The 6000-nt window shown below is 40.5% G+C and overlaps 7 non-coding genes across 7 annotated transcripts; all 7 read left to right on the top strand.

Moving 5' to 3' along the window:
- Positions 1–1578: 1578 nt before the first annotated feature.
- Positions 1579–1661, top strand: trnas-uga. The gene has a single exon. It is a non-coding gene; the product is annotated as a tRNA-Ser (tRNA).
- A 216-nt stretch (positions 1662–1877) lies between these two features.
- On the top strand, positions 1878–1960 carry trnas-uga. Its single transcript has one exon. It is a non-coding gene; the product is annotated as a tRNA-Ser (tRNA).
- A 1205-nt stretch (positions 1961–3165) lies between these two features.
- On the top strand, positions 3166–3248 carry trnas-uga. Its single transcript has one exon. It is a non-coding gene; the product is annotated as a tRNA-Ser (tRNA).
- Positions 3249–3464: 216 nt separating this feature from the next.
- trnas-uga lies at positions 3465–3547 on the top strand. Its single transcript has one exon. It is a non-coding gene; the product is annotated as a tRNA-Ser (tRNA).
- Positions 3548–4699: 1152 nt separating this feature from the next.
- trnas-cga lies at positions 4700–4781 on the top strand. Its single transcript has one exon. It is a non-coding gene; the product is annotated as a tRNA-Ser (tRNA).
- A 220-nt stretch (positions 4782–5001) lies between these two features.
- On the top strand, positions 5002–5083 carry trnas-uga. The gene has a single exon. It is a non-coding gene; the product is annotated as a tRNA-Ser (tRNA).
- Positions 5084–5275: 192 nt separating this feature from the next.
- Positions 5276–5358, top strand: trnas-uga. The gene has a single exon. It is a non-coding gene; the product is annotated as a tRNA-Ser (tRNA).
- Positions 5359–6000: the final 642 nt, after the last annotated feature.

The following is a 6000-nucleotide window of genomic DNA, read 5'->3' as shown; positions in this document are numbered from 1 at the left end:
TGAGAGAGACAGAGACAGACAGACAGGTAGAGAGCAAGAGAATGTTGAGATAAGAGGGTCTTGTATTGAGGTGTTTTGACTATGATAATGTGGTTCAAATTCGCTAGTTAGCTAACCAACTAACAACTGTCACAATGTATTTATTTATTGTTTATTGTGCAGACGAAAATATAGTTTTAATAATCCTATCATTTTAAGACAACTGTTTGTTTTGCTCACATCAATAAAATTCTGATATTTCATTATAGATTGTAATAGTATTTCTAAACTGTGCAGACTTTTTCCTGTTTCTCCAGTTTTTGCCTCCAGCACCTTTGCTAGATAATCAGCTCTGGCTGTGCAGTAGATTCTGCTATTATCTACTAATATTTCTCAAGTTAAGGTTCCCGTGAGACAAGACTGAAATATATGTTATCTCTGTGATTATACAGTACCAACTACTTACACAGAAATAGGCTGCCTATGTGGCTGTTTCTCTCAATGCTTATGACGAGGGAAAAGTTTTAGTCTTTCAATTAGATATAAAGACATTTGCATACAAACCCCAACATCAGCCACTGTTGCAGTATTTGCATTCTCTGACCTGTGGCTTCACAACAAGCTGAAGGTGGTTGCATTATTTATGGTTGCATTATTTACTAAGCATGTCTGTGCAACGCTGCTGCGCATCTCTGGGAAGGGATTCACTGCTGGCAATTGTGGTGACGATACCAGTGTGCACAGGCCTTGCACGAGGGCAGAGATGCAACGCAGACCCTGATCAAACTGCCACTTTCCTTAGATTCCTACTGCTGCGATGGCCAAGTGGTTTAAGCATTGGAAATATTCTCCATTGTTGTCTCCCCGTACAGTTTCTAAAACTGCTCGCAGCACATTGACAAACCAGTCTTTATTTGTAACATAGCATTGGTGACTTGATATTGATGAAGTGCTTAATGCATAGACTTTTAATTTGATTCAAGAGCTCAGAATATGTATTCCTTGAAAAACAGTTCAAATTGGCTCTTTCAGTAGATAGTCGAGTCTTTACAGAAGTAAAATGTACAGAATGAGATAGCCGACTGGTTAAGAACTGGTTTTTAAAATACCATGCTGTGATGGCCAAGTGGTTAAGGCGTTCGACTTGAAATCCAATGGGGTCTCCACATATCCTTGGTGACATGATATGGATAATGTCCTTAATACATGGAATTGTCCAGTGATTCAGGTGCTTAGAGTATATCTGCCTTGACAAACAGTTAAAATAGTCTCTTCAGTACAGATACTGTTGTTTGTGCCAGTTGCCCAGTGCAGGTTTGAACCCTGCGAGCAGCGCTTTGACAATCCAGTCTTTATTTGTAACATGTCATTGGGGACTTGATATGGATAATGCTTGGACATGTCCTTTGATTCAAGTGCTCAGAATTGATCTTCCATGACAAATGTTTCAAGTAGGCTCTACAATAGCAATAATCTGGTCACCTGGTTCCTTGACAAACAGTTCAAACAGGCTCTTCAGTAGAAGGTCTAGTCTTTACAGAAGTAAAATGTACAGAATCAGATAGCTGACTGGTTAAGGACTGGTTTTTAACATAGCAAGCTGTGATGTCCGAGTGGTAAAGGCGTTGGGCTTGAAATCCAATGGGTTTTCCCCGCGCAGGTTTGAACCCTGCTCACGCGCTTTGACAAACCAGTCTTTATTTGCAACATGTCATTGGAGACTTGATATGGATAATGTGCTTAATGCATGGACTTGTCCTTTGATTCAGGTGCTCAGAGTATATCTGCATTGACAAACAGTTCAAATAGGCTCTTCAGTAGAAAGTCTTGTCTTTACAGAAGTAAAATGTACAGAATCAGATAGCTGACTGGTTAAGGCCTGGTTTTTAATGTAGCAAGCTGTGATGGCTGAGTGGTTAAGGCGTTGGACTTGAAATCCAATGGGGTCTCCCCGCGCAGGTTTGAACCCTGCTCACGCGCTTTGACAAGCCAGTCTTTATTTGCAACATGTCATTGGAGACTTGATAAGGATAATGTGTGCTAAATGCATGGACTTGTCCTTTGATTCAGGTTCTCAGAGTATATCTGCATTGACAAACAGTTCAAATAGTCTCTTCAGTTCAGAGACTGTTGTTTGTATTAGATTTATGATGGAAATTCTGAGAGACAGGTCGGTATGTCCTCAGACTTGAAACCCCATTGGGTCTCTCTGCTCTTTTTAAAATCTTATTCTCAGTGAAAAGTCCACTTGTACTTTCTCTGCACATAGGTTTTTGACTTGCACATTAAACTTCCAACACTTCCAACAAACTTCCAACATTCACAGCTTTGGAAAGGACCGAGGTTACTTGACGCAATAAGATCAAAATGTTGTGCCATCAAGTTTACCATTTTTCACCAATGATGTCTGTTTCCAAATCCCAATCCCTTTACTTGCATTCCAACAGCTGCAATGGCCAAGTTCTTTAGACGTTGGACCTGAATTTCAATGGAGTCTCCATGTTCTTAACTTGCTTGAAGCATATAGCCCACTTCTGCTTTCTCCTCATCAATTTCCTTAGATTCCTACTGCTGTGATGGCTAAGTGATTTAAGCATTGTAATTGAAGTCCAATGTATTCTCCCTGTACAGTTTTCAACTCTGCTTACTGGGTGATGATAAAGTAGACCTTTAATAATTGGGTCTATCTCCTTTGAATTTAAATTGTCCTTACTTTATGTGCTCGTCCAACGATTGAAGTGCTTAGAAAATTGCTTCTTTTTAAAAACTTTGCTTGAAAAAAAATCCAACTAGGCAGTTACATTTGGATACTTTTGTACTTGTGTGAGGTACCTCAGAAAGCTGTGATTGCAGAATGGTTAAATCGTTGGACTCAAAATCCATGGGGGTTGCCCAGTGCAGGTTTGAACCCTGCGAGCAGCGCTTTGACAATCCAGTCTTTATTTGTAACATGTCATTGGGGACTTGATATGGAAAATGCTTGGACATGTCCTTTGATTCAAGTGCTCAGAATTGATCTTCCATGACAAATGTTTCAAGTAGGCTCTACAATAGCAATAATCTGGTCACCTGGTTCCTTGACAAACAGTTCAAACAGGCTCTTCAGTAGAAGGTCTAGTCTTTACAGAAGTAAAATGTACAGAATCAGATAGCTGACTGGTTAAGGACTGGTTTTTAACATAGCAAGCTGTGATGTCCGAGTGGTAAAGGCGTTGGGCTTGAAATCCAATGGGTTTTCCCCGCGCAGGTTTGAACCCTGCTCACGCGCTTTGACAAACCAGTCTTTATTTGCAACATGTCATTGGAGACTTGATATGGATAATGTGCTTAATGCATGGACTTGTCCTTTGATTCAGGTGCTCAGAGTATATCTGCATTGACAAACAGTTCAAATAGGCTCTTCAGTAGAAAGTCTTGTCTTTACAGAAGTAAAATGTACAGAATCAGATAGCTGACTGGTTAAGGCCTGGTTTTTAATGTAGCAAGCTGTGATGGCTGAGTGGTTAAGGCGTTGGACTTGAAATCCAATGGGGTCTCCCCGCGCAGGTTTGAACCCTGCTCACGCGCTTTGACAAGCCAGTCTTTATTTGCAACATGTCATTGGAGACTTGATAAGGATAATGTGTGCTAAATGCATGGACTTGTCCTTTGATTCAGGTTCTCAGAGTATATCTGCATTGACAAACAGTTCAAATAGTCTCTTCAGTTCAGAGACTGTTGTTTGTATTAGATTTATGATGGAAATTCTGAGAGACAGGTCGGTATGTCCTCAGACTTGAAACCCCATTGGGTCTCTCTGCTCTTTTTAAAATCTTATTCTCAGTGAAAAGTCCACTTGTACTTTCTCTGCACATAGGTTTTTGACTTGCACATTAAACTTCCAACACTTCCAACAAACTTCCAACATTCACAGCTTTGGAAAGGACCGAGGTTACTTGACGCAATAAGATCAAAATGTTGTGCCATCAAGTTTACCATTTTTCACCAATGATGTCTGTTTCCAAATCCCAATCCCTTTACTTGCATTCCAACAGCTGCAATGGCCAAGTTATTTAGACGTTGGACCTGAATTTCAATGGAGTCTCCATGTTCTTAACTTGCTTGAAGCATATAGCCCACTTCTGCTTTCTCCTCATCAATTTCCTTAGATTCCTACTGCTGTGATGGCTAAGTGATTTAAGCATTGTAATTGAAGTCCAATGTATTCTCCCTGTACAGTTTTCAACTCTGCTTACTGGGTGATGATAAAGTAGACCTTTAATAATTGGGTCTATCTCCTTTGAATTTAAATTGTCCTTACTTTATGTGCTCGTCCAACGATTGAAGTGCTTAGAAAATTGCTTCTTTTTAAAAACTTTGCTTGAAAAAAAATCCAACTAGGCAGTTACATTTGGATACTTTTGTACTTGTGTGAGGTACCTCAGAAAGCTGTGATTGCAGAATGGTTAAATCGTTGGACTCAAAATCCATGGGGGTTGCCCAGTGCAGGTTTGAACCCTGCGAGCAGCGCTTTGACAATCCAGTCTTTATTTGTAACATGTCATTGGGGACTTGATATGGATAATGCTTGGACATGTCCTTTGATTCAAGTGCTCAGAATTGATCTTCCATGACAAATGTTTCAAGTAGGCTCTTCAATAGCAATAATCTGGTCACTTTAGAGGTAAAATGGACAGAACGAGATAGCGGACTGGTTAAGGGTCTGTCGGTAATAGGAGAAGCTGTGATGTCCGAGAGGTTAAGGCGTTGTACTCGAAATGCAATGGGGTCTCCCCGCGCAGGTTCGAACCCTGCTCACAGCGCTTTGACAAACAATTCTTTATTTGCAACATGTCATTGGAGACTTGATATGGATAATGTGTGCTAAATGCATGGACTTGTCCTTTGATTCAAGTGCTCAGAATATTTTTTCCTTGACAAACAGTTCAAACAGGCTCTTCAGTAGAAGGTCTAGTCTTTACAGAAGTAAAATGTACAGAATCAGATAGCCGACTGGTGAAGGACTGGTTTTTAATATAGCAAGCTGCGATGCCCGAGTGGTAAAGGCGTTGGACTTGAAATCCAATGGGGTCTCCCCGCGCAGGTTCGAACCCTGCTCACAGCGCTTTGACAAACCAGTCTTTATTTGCAACATGTCATTGGAGACTTGATATGGATAATGCATGGACTTTGATTCAGGTGCTCAGAGTATATCTGCATTGACAAACAGTTCAAATAGGCTCTTCAGCAGAAAGTCTCGTCTTTACAGAAGTAAAATGTACAGAATCAGATAGCCGCCTGGTTTTTAATGTAGCAAGCTGTGATGGCTGAGTGGTTAAGGCGTTGGACTTGAAATCCAATGGGGTCTCCCCGCGCAGGTTTGAACCCTGCTCACGCGCTTTGACAAGCCAGTCTTTATTTGCAACATGTCATTGGAGACTTGATAAGGATAATGTGTGCTAAATGCATGGACTTGTCCTTTGATTCAGGTTCTCAGAGTATATCTGCATTGACAAACAGTTCAAATAGTCTCTTCAGTTCAGACTGTTGTTTGTATTAGATTTATGATGGAAATTCTGAGAGACAGGTCGGTATGTCCTCAGACTTGAAACCCCATTGGGTCTCTCTGCTCTTTTTAAAATCTTATTCTCAGTGAAAAGTCCACTTGTACTTTCTCTGCACATAGGTTTTTGACTTGCACATTAAACTTCCAACACTTCCAACAAACTTCCAACATTCACAGCTTTGGAAAGGACCGAGGTTACTTGACGCAATAAGATCAAAATGTTGTGCCATCAAGTTTACCATTTTTCACCAATGATGTCTGTTTCCAAATCCCAATCCCTTTACTTGCATTCCAACAGCTGCAATGGCCAAGTTCTATAGAAGTTGGACCTGAATTTCAATGGAGTCTCCATGTTCTTAACTTGCTTGAAGCATATAGCCCACTTCTGCTTTCTCCTCATCAATTTCCTTAGATTCCTACTGCTGTGATGGCTAAGTGATTTAAGCATTGTAATTGAAGTCCAATGTATTCTCCCT

Source organism: Oncorhynchus mykiss, chromosome 12 (assembly GCF_013265735.2).
Source record: "Oncorhynchus mykiss isolate Arlee chromosome 12, USDA_OmykA_1.1, whole genome shotgun sequence".
Lineage (NCBI taxonomy): Eukaryota > Metazoa > Chordata > Actinopteri > Salmoniformes > Salmonidae > Oncorhynchus > Oncorhynchus mykiss.
This window is presented reverse-complemented; position numbering and strand designations above follow the sequence as displayed.